Consider the following 22932-nt stretch of genomic DNA (forward strand, 5'->3'; position numbering starts at 1 on the left):
TTTAAAGCAATCCCTAATTTTCATACGTCTTTTCTAAGCTGAGCAACATCTGTGAAGCTTCTCCTTCTGGAAGAAGGTTGCTGGAAGATATTTGGAGGACTCAAGCAGGATGGGCTGCTACGGGTTCGCCCAGGTTCAGGAGAACCTGTAGCTACCCTGTTTCCCTGAAAATAAGACCTCCCCGGATAATAAGTCCAATCAGGCTTTTGAGTGCATGCGCTAAAATAAGCCCTCCCCAAAAAATAAGCCCTCCCTGAAAATATTGCAGCACAGCAGCCGCCATGAGGTGACTGCACTCGTTGCCTCCTGTATGTCCAAATTAATAAGACCTCCCCAAAAATAAGACCAGGCCGGTGAAACATGGTAATGTTATGGCCGGTTTAGAGAACTTCCAAATCCCACCCCTGGCTAGCTCCGCCCACCCCTCCCCTCCCACGCTGCCCCTCCCCTCCCAGGAGTCTCCATGCAGCCCATTTTGGATGCGAGGTAACTGCAGGGCCCATGTGGAAGATGGGGGAAGGAAAAAAACGGGCCTCCCAGAAGCCCTCAATTACAGACCAGCCCTGCAGGTGGGGTTGAAGGGATGGACTGAGTTTCCGCGAGGTGGCCTGACTTATTTCATGGATGGACAACTAGCCTGAGATGGATTCAGCTTCGCAAAGAGGAGGAAAGCGGGTTTGACGAAACACGCTCTTTGACCAAATTCTTTGGGGCTGCAGGGGTGACGTGTAGAAGGAAGTACAGTGGGAGCCCTATTAAACCAGTCAATGAAAAATCTAATGAAAGTACATTGGCTCATAAATTTCATAGTCTTCCCTGTTTGGGATTGTAATCCAAACGGCACAGGAAGAGGAGGAGGAACCGCTGTATACTTCGAAAGTGTCCATTCTTGCTCAGAATTAATTTGACAGTGCTCTGGAGAGCATCCAGGTTAAAGTAAACATGGCAAGTGAATAAAAGCAGTTCTGTTGCTGATGGCTGCTGTGGCTCATCAAACCAGGGAGAAGACACGCAACATTCTTTATTTACGAAACAGAAATGAAGTGCAGAGGGGCCAGAGGATGGAAAAAATTTGTTTGGGTACAGGAATTTGTGTAATAAGTCTTCAGAAGGAAATTCCACAATATCCAAATCATTTGGATGTTTCTTTTCCTTATTCCCCAAGCGCAGACACACTTTTCTCATGACAACGTTCTGCCTGGAACTGGGGGAGTTTAGATTGTTCTATGTAGGGCAGGGGTGTCAAACTCAATTTCATTGAGGGCTGCAACAGGGTTGTGTTTCGCCTCGGGGGTTGGTGTAGGTGTGTTGGGGACACCTGTGGCAGCCCAAGCACTCTGCCAGCAAAAAACGGGCTCCTGGGCTCCGTTTTCACTGGCAGGGGGTTGTACGACACCGTGGAAGCCAAAAACGGAGCTCAGGACCCTGTTTTTGCTGGCAGAAGCACCACTGACTGGTCCTTTGCTGTTTCCAGGCCAGATCTAAATATCCTGCAGGCTAGATCCGGCTCCTGGGCCTTGAGTTTGACACTCCTTATGTAGGGTTTGAGAGTGCCTGTATTTGAGCATCAAAAAGAATTGCATGTCTGAAAATAATTGTCTGAATAAATTGGGTCACAAAGAGGAAAGGGGTACACAGAGCAAAAGCTAAAACATCTAGAACAATTTAAAAGTAATATGCACCCCGTTCTGTTAACTCAGGAAAATAAAATGGTCACGTAAAGTACAAGGAAGAGGCATACTGGCCATCAGGCTCTGCCAATCTATTTTACATTAGCATGCCTAATCAATAACCCTTTCATTTAAATGTTCCTCGATTTTGCTGATTATCTCAGCAAAATCTCAGATGCTCAGAAAATGCCTTCAGCTTCTCTAAGACAAGGGTGAGATGGAATATCATGAAATGTGGGACAAATGGTACCGATGGTTAGAAATGAGGAAAAAAGGCCAGGACAGAAAAACAGAAAAATTCAGAATTAGAAAGTATGGTATTAAGAATGTGTGATAGGTAGGAATAGGATATGTATTTGTATGAATAGTAATTATAACAAAAAAAAGGATGAATAGACAGGTAATCTGACTGGCTACACATACCTACAGTATGTAGTGGATATAAAATATTATTGTTATAAGATCTAATCACTATATGGAAATGTTTATGCCAGAAATATTGCACTATGTCCAATGTTTTTAATGTTGATCAAATATAAAACTTTATTTTAAAAATGCCTTGAGTTTCTCTGGATGATGTAAACATGGTTGACTTGGAACTTGGCTGGGACAAAGCTCCTTCTGATGTCTGCATTGGAGAAGAGCTCAAGAATTTGTCCAACTGCTGAGATTGACCAATTATCAACGTGTCCAGTTTGATTCCAGAGCCCCTTCAACCAACCTGAGGAGGAGCTTAGAGGATGACATTCTGTGTTTCAACCTTGTGGAGATTTTTCTCACCATTTCTTCTATTTCTTTCCTAGGAAAAGCATCTGAGATTAAGGGAGATTTTGCAAGACCTCTTGAAGGCCATCTGCTCATCGCCCTGCAAGTCAACGGAAGAGAAGAAACGTTTCAAAGCAAGGAGCAGACCTGCTTTTTTTCCCCCTGCCCCATTTTGTCATGTGACTGAGTACATTAAAGAAATGTTGTTCATTTGGGTCCTGAAATACTACAAAGTTGGAAGTCATGAGTCTGACCTCTTTCACTGTGGTTCCCTTACTTTCTTCTCTCTTGCTTACCTTGGCTTCTTCTAGAGAAATTAAGACATTATTGTGGGTTCAGGAAGAAAGAGATTGACAACATTGCAGAGTTGATCATGCTTCTCTTGTAATTTAATCAAGTTGTGTGAGGGTGATAGAAGTTGGGCCACATAGCTGAAAGTCCCGAGACCCAAGTTCTACTCCCAGCTGCCCTTCAGCTCTCACTGAAGACCCATACGCTGGTCTTCTTCATCCTGGGGGTATCTGGCGAGGCTTCCATGGTGACATTCTCCATTCCATTTTGGGATCATTTCCCCAAGTACCTGGTGCCTGGAAGGTCAGGTCCATTCCCCCATGAAACTCTTGCAAGAGTCTCAGTTGTGTACACATTTTTTAAAAGTCTGTATGCACGCATATTTATTTCTCATGTATTTTAACTTTTCATGCTACCTGAGTAACTTATAATGTTTCTCTTATGTTGCAACCCTGGGAATATAATAATGGGTGGGCTGAGGCAGACCAAAGGACATCCTGGCCAACTGTCTCCACCAGCAAGTGATGGGCTGAATTCTGAGTTCTCAACTTGTGTTGTGTTGAATTTATAGGCGGAGGCTCTATGGAGCGGTTATGATCCTCCTTGATTGAGATCTTTGATTGATGTCTTTACCTAGGTTAGTAAGGCAAATAACACTTGACGTTGAGCTGATATACAGCAACTACGAGACAAGAATCTTGTTTTATACTTCTAAAAGCTTATTGGTGTTTGCAGTTATATCCAAATGTTTCAGTCCTGCCTTGTCATCCTCTCTTTTGTTCTAGCTGTTAGATATCAGCTCCAAATGTCCCATTCTGTGTTAGAGTTAGATTTCGTGATCTTCCCTAGAGCCTAATATTTAAGTCAAGCTTTATCAGGCTACTTATAGAGAAGAATTCGGTCCCTTGATTGTGTTCCAGGGAAATGTTTTCAATTCCTTCTGCTGCCAGACACATGATGTAGATCATACTAACCATTTTTCCCAAGCCTCCTTGACCCCCCCCTCCCCCCTTGCCATAATAAACTAATTTGCACAAGGGTGGTGGGGGATTTGGCAGTTCTCTGCAGAGGGAGGGTCTCTCTCTCGCGGATACAGACCAAATGCCAGGCAGAACATGTAATCCAATCCAAGCAGGGCTGTTTGCAATACCTCCTTTCACCGCTGCCATGTTGACAATTCAGCTGAACATTGTTTTAAAAGAAACCCAGGGGAGACCCAGAAAATGATGAGTGGGTCAGATGAATCCCTCTTCCAGGAAGATTGATAGACATGATGATCAAAGGAAAAGGAAGCCATGCCAGAAAATTAGCACGGCTTCATCAAAAGGAAATGCTGCCTGTCTGTAACAGGAGTCTCCAACCTTGGCAACTTTAAGACTTGTGGACTTCAACTCCCAGAATTCTTCAGCCAGGTGGCTGAAGAATTCTGGGAATTAAAGTCCACAAGTCTTAAAGTTGCCAAGATTGGAGATTTCTGGTCTCAAGGATTTGGTTTTTTATTTTATTTTTGTTTTTTAGGGTGCCAAAGGACCCTTGTTGGAGATGCCCACTTGACTCTGAATACCTGATTTCTTTTAAAAAAATCTTTGCTTAAAGTTTGCTGCCAAGACTTACAGTTGTGAGGAAAGGGGCCTGTCATTTTAATGGTTGCTAATTGGTTTTTTTAAAAATCCCAAGAGAGAACAAATGGGAATAAATGTGCAATTTTAGGCTTGGAGGGACTGCTGCCTTTAAACTTGTTCATTGTGATTTCGACTTGGGGTAAGAAATGAGCTGACCAGATTTGGGGATGATGCAAACTATTCAGTGAAGAAGCATCTCTTAAGTTGAGTCAACGCTCAACCAAATGGCAAATGTGCTTCAATAGATGTAAAATAATGTGCTTTGGGACAGAAAACCCTAACCTCACATATAGCCTGATGGGAGCCGAATAGTCTGTGATTAACCAAATATTGTTGGGTCCTGTTAGGAGGCCCAGAGGTTTCATCAGGCTGTTTCCTTTCCCAGCTGTGACAAATTCTATGCTAGAGAACATTTGGAAATATATTAAAAAATAAAGCTTCTGACTCTAATGCCACATCCTTCGGTGAAATATTGTGTACAGTTCTGGTCATCGCAGGTGAAAAAGGAATACAATGACAATGCAGGGGGAAATGTGGAAGAAGACAATCACAATGGTCATCAAGTTAAAACTTCTTCCATACCAAAAACATGGAGAATGGTGGAATCTGTAGCTTGGAAGAATGGAGACCGGGGAGGGCTATGGCCAAGTTCTGTGAAATCATGGAGATATTTTTTCTCCCATATTCCACTGAGAATCATTGGGGTTCATTTGTTTGGCCAATACTGATCTCCATCGAGGCAAATCTCGAGTCCTTAGCCTATTATCTCAGCCTTTGAAAGTTGGCCGTGATATTGGATAGCTGAGGTGAGTCGGCTCAGATGTTAACTGGCTCTTCCTGGTTTTCAGTTTCTGCTGAATGGTTTAAACCTGCATAATATTTGCATCAGGTACAGAAATCTTGGATAAGTTCATAACTTATTTAGAGCCAGGAGGTCCCCTATGTGCCAATGGTGGGAAGAGGGACAGCTCATGACACAAACATCTGGACTTGCCATTTGTAAGAGCAATGCACTTGTTCCTTGCAAGAAGCTGGCTTTGGCTGACCCTGGGGCAGATGAAGAGAATGACTTCATGGAGTGACCAGAAACAGGAAGGGGGGGACTAAAGGGGGCCAGGAGTGTCCCCTCGCCCCACCCTCTTCTCCTCTTTGTGTGTGTCTGCTGTGATGGGAGTCACACCAGGACTCACCTCCGAAGCAAAACAGGTTCTGGAGCACAAGGGCTCCTTGAATACTGATGAAGTGTAGATGCTGAGCTTGATTGCTCATGGTTTATTCAGTGCTTTTGAAGAATCCTGAAAAGGTTTTCTTTGGTGTAAATATCTCCTGGATTACTCCATTGATATCTTCCCCTTTGGGGATCCAACTGGAAACTCTACCACCCCACCACCAATTTACCAGCATCTGGCTTCTTGGAACACATTCAGTCAGGTTTTTTTCCCCCTGAATATGAGAGGCGTTATTCGAAATACTGTATTAATAATTGGCCTTTGAGCCTGGATTGATTGATTTGGGAGCGTAATCAATTTACAAAAGCTTTAAACTGATGCTTAAGAGTGTGTATGCATGCCCGTGTGTCTGTGTGTGCTTCAGTTCAAGCATCAGGAACTGTTGTCTTTCAATGCCAGCATGACGGTTACTCCTGGTGTGTTTTAGCCAAAGTTTTCTCACGAAGACGAAATGCAAGAGAACTTCTACAACTGCAGACCCAGCCATTAAAGAGTGGAAAGGGGAGGGGCTAAATACCTCTATCAAGATGATGCCAGTGTTTCTGCAATACTGTTAAGGATTGTCATGGCAGATCTCTCTCTCTCACACACACACACAGAGAGGTGATTTACCAGGACCAGTTACTTATCTCAGATGCTTCTGGTTAGGCTTTTACTGCAAAGCCCTCCCGCATACCTACTTTCTGTGCTGCGTTTTTAACTCCACGCATCCTATTCTTCTACCTGCAGTTTCCCAGTTTTATCCCTACACCTCAGTTCTTGCCAGAGGGGAAAGGGTTGAGGTCAGAAGGAAACATTTGGAGTGAAGGGTTAAGAGCATTGTCCTGGGTTTTGCCTAAGCTTACCTGTCCCCCACATTCCCAGGCCCTCCGTTGCGTTCACCAGGAAGCAAAGATGGCGGTCCCGTTCAGGGACAGTTTGGTTCAGCAGATTCCCAGCACCAGAGCTGCACCCTCAGAGACTCAGGCAGTCTGTGCACTTCCTCCTGGAGCTGTCCAGGCCTGACCACGTATCTTCAGGTGTCCTTCAGGCTCCAGAGTCAGAAAGGGAACCGCAGCCCCCTTCCCCCTTCAGGGTGTTCCTGGGTGCAGCTGACCATCCGTCCCGTCTGCTTCCATATAAAGCAGCAGGGCCTTTCTTGGGTTGAGCTTGTTAGGCCAGAAGAGGCCACTTGGAAGGAGGGAAGACTCAGTTCGTATTTGATGTTGTGGATATTCGTATTTTATTTCTATCGACAAGCGTACTTTGAGCTTATTTTCAGATGTGGTGCCAAGGAGGCTTTGTCACGTTTAAAAAGTGTAGCTTAGTTCTGGCCGTTGTGGAATGCCTTCATGTTTTGTGTAGACCCGGCCTCTCATTGGCTCCCCTCCTGCTATTGTTACAGACCACACAATGCCCTTTCTTTCCTTTGATTGCTGGGACCCTGTAAAGCAACCATCCCACAGGTGAGAAGTCGAGGAGAGCTTTATACAAATCTTTTAACAAAGATCAGACTCCTCTTTTGAACGTTGCCAGTTGAATTGAGAGAAGGAACAACTGAGATGGATATGGTGAAAGGCTGATGGGGTTTTTTTTCTTCTTCTTTTCTTGCTGAAAACATTCATCCTCCACCCTTCTCAAAGCCCTGGGTATTGAGGACTTTCACAAAAGGGAGTGAGGTGAAAAAAAAGGCAGTTTAGTTTTAAAGATGAAAACAAGGGCTTTATTATTATTATTTTAATGGTATTTTTTTAATGTGCAGCATTTGTTTTCTGTCTTCTTACAGTAACTGATTTAGATGCTCAGTGGTTCTGGGCGCTCGGTCTCCCGGCAGGCCCAGGTTCACAAGATCTTCTTGGCCTTCCCTTCCCCTTCCTTGAGCAGGGTGGGGGAGCTACCCAGGTCTACCGAATCTAGAACTGAATCAAGATCTGAACTCACCTGGGCTGATTGACAGGTAGAGTACAAAACTACACTTGGATGCAGCTGAGGAGCCTTAACTCGGAGGCCTGTTTCCTGGAGTGCAGGGTTCAGCAAAGCCCATACAAATTGTGGTTTATCAGAAAACAAAATAAAAGTTGGCCAATGTTAGCCCTTGGCCAAGGTGAAGGAGACATAGAAAGAATGGAAGGTCAGCTCAAGCTCCAATTCTCTTCGTCAGATTCATTGAAAGAAGTAAATATCTCAGAAGCTGGATTGCTTTTACTTCAGAATCCCAATTTAGCTCTTGTAGTGGAGACTTTTTCTTTTGGGGGGGCACTATATAAAATGACAGGAGGCTGTTCTCTTACCTGCTCAGAGAGGAATGTCCGGGGGCAGAGGTGTCTCAGGCTTTGATACACCGTGACACGCCCTGAAGAGCCTCCTCTGAGACACATCAGTGGTGAAATTCAATTTTTTTTACTACCAGTTCTGGTGGTGTGTCTTGGTGGGCATGGCAGGAGAAGGATACTACAAAATCCCCAATCTCACCCCACTCTGGGGCCAGCCAGAGGTGGTATTTGCCGGTTCTCCGAACTACTCAAATTTTCTGTTACCGGATCTCCTTTCAGAACCTGCTGAATTTCACCCCTGAGTGAGTTGGCATTGGGCCCGAGATATCTCAGAATGAGACTGGCTTGCAGACCCCATCAAATCTCAGAATCACGAGAATCAAATCTTTCCACAGTGATTTGAGGGCACCTGAACGGATCTGAAGACTCTGTGGCTCATTTTGTTGAAGGAGGAGGAGGGGGGAGGGGAGGAGGAAGAGGAGAAGAAGAAGAAGAAGAAGAAGAAGAAGAAGAAGAAGAAGAAGAAGAGGAAGGGGAAGGGGAAGGGGAAGGGGAAGGGGAAGGGGAAGGGGAAGGGGAAGGGGAAGGGGAAGGGGAAGGGGAAGGGGAAGGGGAGGGGGAGGGGGAGGGGGAGGGGGAGGGGGAGGGGGAGGGGGAGGGGGAGGAGGAAGAGGAGAAGAAGAAGAAGAAGAAGAAGAAGAAGAAGAAGAAGAGGAGGAGGAGGAGGAGGAGGAGGAGGAAGGGGAGGGGGAGGGGGAGGGGGGGAAGGAAGGAAGGAAGGAAGGAAGGAAGGAAGGAAGGAAGGAAGGAAGGAAGGAAGGAATAGAATGCTTACAGGAAGAGCTGCGAGGGTTTTTTGTTTTTTCCCCAAAACAGTAAGAAAATATGCAAGACCCCAGCAACGTTACATGTGTAAACAGGATAAGAACAACTTTGTCTCCAAATAGTCCAACGTAAGTTGTTTCAGATGTTTAATTAAATATCCACAAAAATGCTGGATTGGAATAAATCTTTTCTTAAAAAGAGGCAGATTTATTTAGCTAAATGAGGATGGATGGATAGATCCTTTTTTACTGTAGAGTTGTTTTTATTATTATTTTAACCTCCCCAAAAAGAGAGCAAGTAATAACATCATGTACCAGATGTTTAGATCTTGGTGAAGATATTGCTGAGAATTATTGTCCAGTTTTATTCCCTGCTCTGCTCCTGCATCCTTTGTTTTTCAGTCCTAAGAGTGAAAATGGTATAGGAAGTTAGCACCCACCCTCTCCTAGAAGAATGAAATATCCTAGGAAATATTGAAAAGGCAGAATATCAAATTTCCCTGGATCAGAAATGGAGAAACATGTTTTTAGGTAGGAAGCAGACTCACTCTTAATAGCCCCCAATGTCAATGGTGGGGGCATTAAATTGCCTGAGCTAGTCTATTCTACATAACAAAGATTTCCCTCCTTCAGCTCCAGGGTGATGAGATTAAGGCATGATAGCCCTTTACCCATCTCACCACAGGGCACCTGGGAAGAAGCAATGCTCAACCAAACTTGGATTCAAAACACAGCCTAGAGAGTTGCCCCTACATGGCCCCATGGGAGTCTGACAACCAATCAGAATACATTTCTTACACAGGAACAGGAAACAGAGGGGTGGAACCAAACAGAGAGCATAAAAAACTCAGGAACTCTCAGCAAGCCCCTTCTTTCTCTTTTTCTTCTTCACCCAGCATCTGGGAGCATGTGATGCCCCTTTTCTGTTCAGGAGCTCAAGCCATGTGATCCTGTCCACCATTAAAACCATCTTTCCAAGCAGCCTCCATGTTCCCAGTGTCTTTCTCCCCACTCGGAACTGAACCCAGAAGGACATTTCTTCCAACATTGGCTTGGCATGAAAAGGTCCTGAGATGACGTTGGTGGAGACTGGGGCGGGGCATGCTGATGTGGTGGTGGGGGGAGGTTTGTCCACAGATGTGTTTGCAAATCCTGTGTTTTTCAGTTCTTGCTCCGCTGGTTCAGAAAAAGGAAAAGCTTTAGTGTCTTTTACTGATTCCATCGAGTCTTTACTCCTAATTTATGAAGCATGGAGAATTGAGCAGGGAATGATTGAAGTCTCTCCTTCTTTTCACCCATTTCAAAATGGCAAAGGACTTCTGGACAAGGGAAAGCAGCCAATCAGTGCATTCGTTGGGAAAATAATCAACTTTCCCTGCAAAAGATTAAATTGTAGTCCCTCAATACCTTCCAAAGAGCAGGGGTCACACATGAATCAGGGGGCCACCAAGGGACCATGCTCTGCCACAGCTGTTTATAAGTGTCACCCGGCTGACTGTGCTGAGGTCCACAGCCCCATCCTGGAGGAGCACAATGGCTGGTTCCCTCCAGGGGCCCCAGATCCCAGGGGGGCAGGTGGAACCCCTTCAGCAATGGGGTGGGGGGGGTCTATGCAAAACAAGGGTTTGCCCATATTTTACCATTTTACTATCCTTATTATATTGATTCATAGAGGAGACAGAACTTTATAAAAAAAACAGGTCAGTGCTCTCTAAAATGCAGCCTGATCATTCAGATTAATGAACTAAATCAATTAAAACAGTGTCATCTCTGGGGATCTTGGAGTGACACCTGCCCTCTGGAATGAGGTCACCCCTAGATCAGTGCAGCTCTTGCCCTGATGACAGTCCAAAAAGACCCGGCTACTTACCCAGACCATGGTTTTAGGGTAGAAGAGACTCCTCTGTTTGTGATATTTGTGTTTCTATTGTTGTTAGGTTGCCATCTGGTGATCGTTTTGTGGCTATTTTTGTATTTGTTGTGGTTAATGTGTATTTTCTGCTTTTCTGTAATTTATGGTTGTGATCCACCTAGAAACAGTTAGAATCAGATAGCATCCAAATTGAAGACATTTTTAAAAATTGAATGTGCAAACACAAGCTAATTAGCGTCACCTTCATTAATCTGTTGATCATCAATGAAAAGAACTTGCTTTGTGGGCTACCAAATTCCAACTGTAAAACTCCAAGTGGCCACTAGATGGCAGCAAAGACTTGGAGTTTTCGGTATCACTTTGCTGCCTTCCAGTGAGGATGTGGTTGCTGATGTGATGTCTCGTTATTCCCTGATAATTGTGCTGTAATCCTATATACACTTTGGACCGAAGAATGATTACTTCTAGACCAGCTCAACTTGCTTCCTATTGTGAATATTGCCAGAGAACGAAAAGCAAAACCCTGGCTTCAGTGGGTCAGGTGTAAATTAAGAATATGCTGTTTGGTGTGATGCCTTTTGTAATACTTAAGCTATTACTTTTGTAATAGCTTGTGTAACTGTTCTGAAGGGGGAGGGGAGTTTATATAAGGTCAAAACAATATTAAAATTTCATTTTGGAAGAAAATGTAGCAACTGCCAAGGCTGATTAGTCATAAAATCCACTGTATGATCAAGAGCCATCAATACCTTTTCTTTTAATGACTAATCTAACAAGAAAGACATCAAAGATATCTTTTAAACATACACACACACACACACACACACACACACACACACACAGCCAGAGTAAACTGAAATATTTGGCTAAGTCAGTAAGCATTAAATAAAACAAGTTTTTGAAATTGCACTTTTTGTTTTGTTCTAAAGTTCACAAAGGTTAAGACTACACTTTATTATATTAACTGCTTAGTTTTTAATGCATTCCTAAATTGCCATGTAATCCAAAACCTTTTACTTGCTATTGGAAAGTCCCTTGAAAGGGGCAGGCTGATTATAGAGCAGGCTCCGGAACAAAACATGTTTGTGTGATTGCAAATATATAATTCTAATCTACTCTATCTTGTGCTACCCTTGCCAAAAAAAAGAATAAGAAAGAATCTGGGATCTAAGTTATTTTTTGTTTAATCCTTTCCTTTCCTCTCGTCCAAGCCCTCCTCCTCCTCCTTCCTCAGATATTCCTGACAAAGGGTTTCATTGCAGGCCTTTTAAAAAGGCTCAGGACACAAGACAGCTTGGTGTAAAATTCTGTTGTTTTCCTTCCTGCGGGGACTTGGCTGTAAATTGCTAAGCCAAAGTTAGCTACAGAGATTTCATTGTCGTATGTACTTACATCATCTTAATGAGATTTTATTTTACTTTGTCAAAGTCCTATTAATGGAAATGTGTTCTTGATTTCAAACAGGCCACTTTTTTATGCAAAACAGGATTCAGCTGACTCTAATAAAAACAGCCTGCACTTCTCTAAGCCCTTGCCATAATGGATTGACAGTGTGTGTGTGTGTGTGTGTGTTGTGTGTTTTACTTCCCAAGACAAGACTGTATCAAAGAACATTATAAGCAGATTTCTCTTTTTCTTTGCAGAATAATTGCTTGGGTTGGGTTACATTATGATCTCTAAATGAATAGTATCGCTTAGAACAAACACTTCTATCTTTTATCTTCCCCTCGCACACAGGGCTAAGCTTTTCTTTTGAAAAACACCAAAGCTACTTTTCCAGATAAGTCATTAAAATGTTTCCAAAGTATTTTAACTGCCAGATTAACTAAATCTGGAAAACAAAGAAAGATTGCTTACATTCTTGCAGAGGAAAGCTTGCCAATGTGTAATAACAAGCAACAAATTAATTTCTTTTGCAACTGCAGCCCAGCATTACATGATCTGGAGAGATCTTTCCCAAAGGACTTGAGAATGGAAGAGAATTTCTTAGCCCAGAATTCTCCTGGGAACCCCAAAACCTGCCCACCCCACCCCCTAGCCTTTCCATGCCAGGTGCATTAGGCCAGGTGGGGGAGATTTGGTGACCATCTCCGGACAGGACATGGCAGGTCCAAAAAGGAGGTCCTGCAGGATTTCCCAGAATGCTTTGCACTGAACCAGGGCTCCTGGCCCAAACAAAGCCAGCTTAAAGTGCACCCAACCTGGGCAGCAGCAAACACAGGATTGCGTCTACTTCCCCCTTAAAAATTTCCGCTCCAGTGCAGTCAATTAAGGGTCATCATAACCTTCTGTCATTCCCCCCCCCTTAAATCTAGGAAGCCTCTTCCCCTCCTCCACCCCCCACCCCAACCTCCTCTCTAATTCTGCCTCCCCACAGAGTCTAATATAATCTGCTTAGGGTCAAAGATTGTTTATGTCAGCAGTGTTCAAGCTACATAATTCTAAAGTGCTTTAATAAATTTATCAACTGGAAAATATTGCAAACATTTCATTTCCTTTGATACAGACTGAGGGCCTCCCCTCCCTTGTCCTCTCCCCCCACCCACCCCCAGCCCGTATTTAATTGCAAATTCCTGCTCCGATGAATCATATTTGCTTTAACTTTCCTGTGGTTCTACAAACAGACTTTATATGGCTGAACTTCAAAGATGGTTGAAATAAAGGTTGGAAATGTGATAGCCATCATCTATTATTAGGCACTAAATGCTAAACCACTTTGCATTTGAGGCCTTAAAACATGAATAATCTTTTTTAAAATGTACGTTTTCACCCCCTTCTGCATTTATCAGAGAGGACTCTTTAGAACACTAATACTTTCCATAAACCACAATTGGCTCTGATTTCCCCCTCCCCACCCCTATTATTTTAAAAAAAACTTGTAGCATTATAACAGGCTTCTCCTACGCCAAGCCAAAATACTCTACATGATGCTTCTCACAACCTGAAATTAATGTGTTACCGAGATGTTGACCCAGAGGCGTTTCTGGGAGGGGGACGGACAGATAAGATCTACATTTTGAGAAGGAAGTCAAATAGCGACCCTGGGGAATGTTACAGTCCACAATTGACATTAAATGATTAGGAAAAATAAGCTGCGTGTGAGCTTGAAAGAATTTATTAGCTTCATCCCAGAGTTGCATACATGGCAGGAATGTTAATTGTAAAAATCTGCAAAGTAGCATTTCTGGTAAACAGGCAAGCTGTATGAAACAAAAGACCATGTTTGCCCCCCCCCCCCCCCACCGCCCCCACTCTTGATTCCGTTGGATTCTGAATTTCTTCTGCATTTGGAAACCTTTGAGAGGCTTTCAGCCATCAAAGAGTTTGGGTATTAGCAGCAGCTCTTTACAAATTTAGGAAGGAGTTTGATACCTTCCTCCAGGAACACAATTTAGCCCTGGTAACATTTTGTTCTTAGGTTTGCTAAAAGTTCCTGAAAGCATATTAGAGTCAACCGGGTTTTTTTAAACAAGGGTTTCAAAACCCAGAACCTGAATCTTGAGAATGCTTAGGGTCGTGATGGCGAACCTATGGCACACCTACCAGAGGTGGCACGCAGAGCCCTCTCTGCTGGCACGCGCACCGTCACCCCAGGTCTGATCTCGTGAGCTTCCGTTTCCCTGCAAACGACGAAACAGAAGCTCACGGAAGAAAAAGATCTTACCTCTTGCTGCGCTGCCGGTGTTGGGATGCCCCAACTCCCTCTGGCCAACTGGTCTTCGTGGCTCTGCTGCGCAAGTCCACACATGTTCACGCATGTGCACATACCTGTTCATGCATGTGCACATTTGCACACACGCACCTTTCAGTTTGGGCATGCATGCATGCACAGTTTGGGCACTCGGTATCTAAAAGGTTCACCATCACTGGCTTAGGGGGAAGAGACTGCCCTTCTCTTCACCTCCACAGATGCCTGCTAGGAGCCCTGTGGTCCTTCACCTTCCACCCCAAAAGCTGCTCCCTTTTAACATTCCCTCTGGGCCAGTAAGCAAAGTCCTTGTTGCAGCAAAAAGTGGATTACTTGGAAGCATAACTGATCAGCAAAAATGGAGGGCTATAATTGATCTTCATAAGGTGGTTTGTGTACTTGCAGATTCTCCCTTCAACTTTTCCTTGGTAGAAATCACCCCAGGGATGCCAAAGCTCCTTCTCCCTCGGGTGCAGAAAAGACATGCTCAGGGTGGGGGTGGGGTTGCCTTTCTCGCAGGTCTCACCCTGACGTGGTGAACCACCCACAGCCTTCCACTGCTGAGTTGGCAACTCCCGTTTGGGCGAAGGAGAAGATACCCACCTGGTCACTCCTGGACTCAGGTGCTCGGACAGGGCCCTGGCTCCTCCTCCAGTGGTGCCACCACTGATCGGGGGGCGGGGGGTAAACAGGGTGTGGAGTGGTTGGCCTTAAGGGGAAGAGGCGCATGGGCAGCGGCATCGCAGGGTGCAGCCCTGGGCACTTGCACATTTGAGGGACCGTAACAGCTGTTACGGATCTGAGTTCCAATTTCGCCAAGCTCTCTGTTCAGTTTCAGGTCTACTTCCAACCCTTCACGTTATGGCACACAAATATGTTTAAACAATAATAACAGTTCAGTGCATGCACGGGCCATGATAAATTATTATTTAATGTGAATCTTGTTTCAAAAGGGGGCTTCCTCTAGAAATCACTTTGGCCTCTTCTGCTTCCCGAGCAGAGCAACATGGGCAGCCCCCCCACCCCCCAATATCACATGGTTGCAGGATCATTTCCTCTCCACCCAGATTTCTGTCCAGGAGAGGCCACTTAATTGCTCCCTTGTTGAAAGGGGGCCTGGGACCCGGGTGAAGAGGGACCCAGGTGTCTGCACGCCCCTCTCCCGGCCTCCATTTTTGCTCAAGGTGCAACAGGCGCCACTCAGTGAATTGTTTGCAGACGCAGCTCGGAAGGGCATTAATGCTCCTGGGGGAGAGAGAGAGCAGGGCTCGGAATTGAAATTGTTCATTCAGAGGCATGCTGCTCTGAAGAACATAATAGTTTCTGGGCAACAAGTACTAGTAACTAATTTGCCAAGCCCAGGTCTTATATAACCTTAATTCACTCTATAAATTAGGTTAGTCAAAGGAAGTGTAAACATCAAACAACATTCCCGAGTGAGCTGCTAAACATTAACTTTTTGCATGTTTTTCTTTTTTCAAAAAAAATCTGCCTTACTGTCTTGCACAATGTCACACGAGGAACAGAATATTGTTAGAGTAATTGATGCAACAAGAATAATGAAAAGAAAAGAAAAAAGAAAAGAAAAGAAAAAAGAAAAGAAAAAAGGTGTGTGCCACCCAGACTTGGCTTATTCACAAAGATAATAGCAATATATAATGTTACTATTTCTATGCTGCTCCATACCTTCCTAGCAGGAGGAATTATATTAGTACCGTAAATGGAATCAGTTAAAACTTTAAAAAGAGAAACTGCTGAATTCCCCTCCGTGTGAACAGATGGATATTTTCGGAGAACTGACATGAGAGATTGTTACGGTAAGTTAAGTCCTAATGACATAACAAGCACAACAACATCTGACCTCTGGACTGGGCAGTTTAGGAGCAGCTCTACACATCATCTTAATTTCTGACTGGCATTTCTCTGTCGGGTTGATCTAAACACTTGTGCCCAAAGTGTGATTTGCCGAAGAGACCGAGTCGCCCCCTCCCTTTCCATCTCCATTACACCCCAGATCCTCTCAACAATTGCAAACACATGACAATGGGTGTTACCTGCTGAGCTAAGGAAAAGAGTAGCTTGCTCTAACCATTAGCCAGCTGCTCTCCTTTCATACTTGCTGCATGAAAAAGCATGAGCACCCCAGACATAGCCAGGCCTTGAGGGACTTCTGGAGCATCAAGAGAGATGGAGCAGATCTATTTTGGGGGTTGGAGGAAAGAGAGGGTAAATGCCATGCAACTAGTGCTGAGAACATCTAACTTCAGCTGGAGTTTCTTCTCTTGATGCTACCAATCATAAAGTCTTACATCAACCATTGAAATATATGGAGGTCAAATCTGGGCTGTAGTATTCAGGACGGCCAGTGGCTGGCAACAAAGAGGCACAAGAAACTGGGCATTTTTTTTGTCATCAGAACTTGCCTGGCGCAGGCCCTCTTTGCCGGGTGAGTTTGTCTTGCCCACTGGCTTATAGAAAGCAGCAGCCACCACAACAAAGGGTTGCATCCCACACACTTTGCAATTTTGTTTCTGCCTCTTCTGGCTGAACCACCATGGCACTCACCTTTGTGTTTCAGGTAATTGAACTTTCAACATCAATTAGCAGAGACGTAAATAACGTATCTGTGGAATGAAGCAGTGATTACATACGTGCAAACATGAAAGCTACTGTTTCTCCGGGAACAGCTGTGAGCCTTAGTTTTTAAAATTAATTTTGTTGGCCAGGAGCTAAAAGCAAAATCCCCTGCACTTTTCAAACCTTTTAATGGCATCCTCAGATGCTGAGAAGTTCTTTTCTCACCACTGACTCACCTTTCTCAAGCATTGCAACGATTCCAGTTTAAGTTCATAATTCAATTCAGTAGAAGGTTTTGTTGTTGTTGTTTTCCAATTCCCAACCTTGCCCAGGATTCTGAGAGCCTTAGGTGGTCCTCCTTCAAGATCCAGCCAAGGCTGACCCTGCTTAGCTTCCGAGATATGTCAAGGCTGGCCAAGGGGCTCCCAGTGGCCAGGACAAAGCCTACATCTCTATGGCTCCAATATGGAGAAATCCATTTTTTAAAAAGCAGATTATAGTTTGGGCTCTACCTGCCCATTGATTTTACAAGCCTAATTCTTTATCAATTTAAGTGGCTATCACACACACTCATACATACACTCTGAAAAAAGGCCATAATGGCACAAAATGTGCATGTACTGGTTTATTCATAAACATGCAAAATTAGACATAATGTCAGCGGAAATTGTAGGCATTGCACTCTAGTAGAGATACAGTAGCTGTGCCTAGTTTTATGATGGACCCCCAAGCCACGTTGGGCTTCCCTCCCCCTTGTCTTTTTTTAATCTTTGCACCAGAATTGGACAGCCCAGCCGCTTAAATAATGTCAACTATCATTCTCTGAATGCAGGTCTGCACAAGGAAGGGCAGAAGGCTGTGATTTCTGCCAATTATGCAAGTGTGTTCTTTCTTCTTTTCCTTGTTTGCAGAGCAAGTCTACACATGTTCATGCAGAAATTGGGTTCATGGAATTTATTTCAAGTATGCAAACCTATAGGAAGAGGCTATTTAGCCCCATTAGGGCAGGGTCTTTTTCTTGGAAAATGAACCTTTTCTAACATCTCCAGGTATGGTCTGTAGAGAGAGGGGAGGGAGGGAGGTGTTTAAGAGCTGTTGTCCTTACTTTGTGCAATTGTTGGGCTTCTGGGGTTAATTAACTTGGCAGAAAGAGTCCATAATCCTGCCTGAATATGTCAGAGTCTGATAGGAATTGCACTGATTAAATTTAAGTGAGGTAACCACTCATTAAAAATGGAAATATTAAAGAAATTTAAGGGTAAGATGAGACTTCCAAAGTTAATGAAAATTGTCTCCTTGATTCATAGTTTATCTTGCTCTAAATACAAGAGACTATCTGAATCCTTCCCTCCTCTGATACATTTATTTTATTTACTTCTACTTCATCATCTAAGGGCCTCTCAGGGGAACAAAAATATTTAGAAGCAGTTTTATGAATTTATTAGAAACCACAGAATCTGTTAAAGTGTGTGCTCTGAAGTAGGAGGAAGGGAGGGGGGACCTCTCTGAATTTCTCATTTCCTCTTTTGGCATCTGGAGAGAGAGAGAAACTATGATAGAGTTGTGCCTAGTAGAACCGTGATTGAAAAGGGAGATAGGACAATTTTGCAACGGAGGGCAGGAACTGTCTGTCTTGGCTTATTGGTCAGAATTGGCCAGTTCGAGAGTCCCAAGTAGAAAACGGGCAAATATGAATAGATGAACACAAAGTAAGATTTAGTTTTTCTTGATTTCCTACCATAGTTTCAGGGAGCCTGGAATGCCTTCCATGGGGCAACCAACCAATTGTCCTTCTTGGTCTCTGAGATCCCACAAGAGCTTGTTCACTTGATTCTTTGGATCATGTTTTCATTTGAAATGTTGCTTTATTTTGATTCCTGTTGTCAGCTTTATTATAGTTTTAGCTATGTTCTGTTTTACTGTTTATTTTACTGATTTGCATTATCATCTTTGCTGTGCGTTCTGCGTCCACATAAGTGAGATCTTAGTGGGTGGCCAAAGAAATCAACATAATAAATCCATGCATCTCAGAACAACCTGAATCACTGTCTGTGAGGCTAGGAAGTCCACCGACATGAACTGAAGAGAACTAGAAGGAGGAGATCAACCTCTCAAGTGTTCTACAGTGTGTTAAGATACCTTTTGTTGTAACCAGTTTGGCCTCAGTTGATCTAGGAAGCCATGGGTTGCCCCTGGATGAGGACAATTTGGGAAATCTAGGGCTAGAGCTAAGAGAGAAATCCTCCCCCCAAATAAGGTCATAGCAAACAACATTGCTTAGATGCTTCCATGAAAACATCAGGACAACATCACTTTTTTAAGTCACTAAGAAAAATATTAAATGTATTCCATCCTGCCAGTTTTCACTCGTCTCCTGATAATTTTCATGGATACTGCCTGAGTAAATCTCAGCTATCTACTATAGACTGTTTATGAAGCATGGACACATTCAATCTAGCCTTCAGACTGATCAACGGGGAAATTCTTCTGTCCATTAGCATGTTCAAGCATACCCTTATTTAATTAAATGAAACTTTCATAGTTTTGATGAAGAAGAATCATTAGAAATTCAAATTTACCAAATAAATTCGTAGACAGCACTTAGAAAAATGTACTCATTATATTTGCATATTTCAAGATAGATTGGAATTTAAAAGGCCAATATTTATTCCTTTAAAAGTTGGAGAAACCGCAACTGAGATTTTACAGATGTTCTTTCAGTTCCACTCAGAAAGAGATTTGAGATTTGTGATATCCATTGTCCAAAAAAGAAAGATCAATTATAGTTTGGAGATCTTCGTGGAAAGCAAATCCTTTTTAAATCCAACAGAGAATACCAATAAAATAATTGAGCAATTAACAGAATAGGCTAAAAATGATATAGAATATCAATATCAGGTCAGGCTGTAGTTTTTTTCTTCATAAACCAATCTAATGATGGACATGCTACGGATCAAATTATTTCCAACAAATATTGATAGACTGAATAGTCAACATTCTAACATTTGTAATTTTAAAAAACACATTTATATGTCTTCAAGAGACCCCTCTTTTTTTAAAAAAAGGTTATAATATAAATGTCTCCAAAAAAATGTATGATGGTGGACAAACAAACAAAGTGAAGAAATGATATTACATATTAGACCTGTACCATGGAACTTGGTAAAACCAATTCAAAATGGAAATGAATATTTAATTTATTAATCCCGATAGCATACTATTAGAATTTCAAACTGGGCATCACCATTGTGTAGAAAAGGACCTCTGTCAATGGGAGAGCTTCTTAATTTATGGTGCTAATTAAAATGCCCTTGTAGATGGATGAGGGGTGGGTTGCTGCTGGCATTACTGCCGTTTCGGTGTGCAAAAAATGTGTGCATGTGCATTTGCACCTATAAAGGTCTGTGCATGGACAAAATGTTAGAAAAGGAAAAAAAATACATTTCTGCAATGAAAATTGTTCTGCGCATGCGCAGAACTGAAAATCAAGATGGCGCCTCAATAGGAGAACTGGTTGGGGGGCGTGGCAGGCATGGGTCGCCGCCGGTTCCAGCGACCCAGGTCACCAAGTTACTGCCAGTTCAGCCAAACCGGCCCAAACCGGTAGGAACCCACCTCTGATATGGAAACACAACCACACAAACCTGCTGCCCAGTCAGGTCAAAGATAGATAAAGTCAATTCAGATTGACTTTGGGTGTTTCCATGGACATATCAAAGTTGTTTTCTTGGCAGCTGTAGTTCTGCCATCTTGAGGAAGTTGCGGGGGCGGGGGGGAGATGACTTTCCCATGTAGCCTACAACCTTGAGATTTCCTGCAGTTCTAATTAGGATCAGCCCAGCTGACTTTTTCAAGATCAGCCCTGGTCAGCTGGGCATTTCAAACATTTTATATTTGTCCTAATATCCCATATTTAGTTTTATTCTTACTATGAGCTTTTTTTTAAATTTTTTTTTTTAAATCTGGCTTGTATAAGCCTTGACACCCTCCTTGCATTTGAGTTCTTGGCTCCCCTGTGCAGTTAAGGTGACTTGTGTTCACCAGGGAGGATCCAAAGGGGCCAGAAGTCCCTTGCCTCTTCCTTCTCTCCCTCTGCCTCTCCCCTCCCTCCCTCCTATCTTCCTATTGCCCAAGTCAGCATGTTTATCACAAGGAACAATTGGAAGTGAGTTATTTGATATGAAATAAACTTGAAACAGGCTACGGTGCTTATTTCCTGCACATTATTTGGAAAAATGAAGTGACCTTTAGATGTTGCTAAGAGGTGTCCATCCTTCCTCGGAGCTCTGAATAAAAGCTTTGTGTTCCTTCATGTTGCCGTTTTTCGTGAAATGGATTTCATTAGTCATCACTGGGTCCTTTAAAGAAAATAATAAAATAAAGGGGATAATTTTTCAGCAAAGGAAGTTAACACGTTTTCCACCCAAGAACAGCTAGACAGAAAACGGACAGTTCCAAGCAGCATTGGGGTTCCAGCTGTGAAATAATTATCTGGAGAGAGAAGATCCCTCCAATTCTCCTTCATTCCAATGACTCTTTCTCAACCATCCTTCCAATTAGGAAACATCATCAAGCATAATTTTACACCACCAGCCTCTTCATCCTCTTTTTTGTCCCGGCATCTTGGAAGCCCAACTGCTTTTGAGGACCACCATCACTCCCAACACCCTCCCCATTCCATAGAAAAGGACCTCTGACCATGGGAAAGCTAAAAGGACTTGGGTTGAACTTTCGGGCCGTCTGCAGGTTTGGTTCAACAAACGGCCTCCTTGTTTGGTCCAATAAAGTGAACAGCGCAAACACCAAAGTCCTAAGAGAAGATTGGAGAGAAACATTTTGCACGTGGAACCTGAATCCAAACTCAGAGCTGGAGCGGAGTCTTGCTGCCAGGGTCCACGATGTTTGGGATGATGCAAAGATGCCTGGCTACACTAAAAAATTCGGTCAGGCAGTTGAAAAGCCACATCTGAAAACCATCCAGGGCCCCTATCAGAGAGTCACCTGACAGGTCCCACTGCTGCAGGGAGCCTTAAGCAGGCCCGGTTTTCCAAATGCTGGCATCAGCAGAGAAATTGGCAGGTCCATCAAGCCAAGAGAACTAGAGAGCAATTGGGCTCCTCATGCCAGGACTGAAAGCTGGCAAAGTGAATGTGTCCCTCTGGACTATCCACACACCTTCTCAGATTTGACAGTTTGGTGCCAGCCGCCACGTGCCAGGCGCTGTTCCCTCCCATTCAACTGGTCTCCTCCCCCTAAATGTTTGTAACAGTAGATGCTTTTCGGTCTAAGCCATGAAGCTTATTTGACTTAATAAATTAATGCTGCTTGGGGAACAGCAGGAGATTTGGAGTTTTCAAAAAGGCCCAATTGCTTTATGGGCTTATTAAGCTGCCACATTTTCTCTTTCTCTTCTGAAAATAGCATTTTATTAGAAGCTTAACTCTGGAATGTTCAAAAGGAAAGCACAGAACCATTACAACATTATCTAAATTTCTTTTTTTCCCCTCTCCCCACCCCCCAGGTATTCATATCCAGAACCACAACCAGGCTCTGCAGGATAAAAACCAACTTATGATTAAATTGGAATTTAAATCCCTGTGTTGTTGTTGTTTTCCCAGGTAGCACGGAGAGGGGAGGACGTGATGTTGCCAGAGGAACCGTGAATCATACATTCTTGCAAATTGCCCATTATGTGCAATAATGTCTCTGCGTTTTGAGATGGAGATACGTTCCCAGTTGCGCAGGAGAGACAGCAGGGTGCAAAGATTCTCTTGCTAAGCCCTAATTCGGGGCCATGACACTTCTCAACCCTAAGAGTGGGGTACTGATATTGACTGCGAAAGGAAGTCTCATTGACCTCTTAGAGCCCCAACCAGCATGGCCCAGTGGCGAGGCACAGAATACCTGGGCTGCAGAGTGGACAGCCAAAGGGAGAGAGGCTTAAAAGCAGGATTCAAAGGGAAATGTCCGGGGGGGGGGGGTTTACTAGAGAAACCAAGGAGTCCATTTTTAAAAAAGATCTGGCATTATGGTGATGTGTTGGCCGATGACCCTGTTCCAATTAAGGCAGGGGGAAAAAGGGGCTGCAAACAATTCTCTCCAAGGCTCAAAATGGCAAATGCCGATCCAGACGAATAAGGC

General features: G+C 43.6%; 1 protein-coding gene across 1 annotated transcript in view; it reads left to right on the forward strand.

Annotated features, from left to right (window-relative positions):
• CABCOCO1 (ciliary associated calcium binding coiled-coil 1) overlaps positions 1–2838 on the forward strand; it is a 45899-nt gene extending 43061 nt beyond the window's left edge. The window contains exon 9 of the mRNA XM_081954110.1: positions 2474–2838. The gene's annotated coding sequence lies outside the window, so the exon portion shown is untranslated. The remainder of the gene's footprint in view (positions 1–2473) is intronic.
• The last annotated feature ends 20094 nt before the right edge of the window (positions 2839–22932 follow it).

The sequence above is a fragment of the Natrix helvetica genome (genome assembly GCF_964273705.1).
Source record: "Natrix helvetica genome assembly, chromosome: 5".
Taxonomy (NCBI): Eukaryota; Metazoa; Chordata; class Lepidosauria; order Squamata; family Natricidae; genus Natrix; species Natrix helvetica.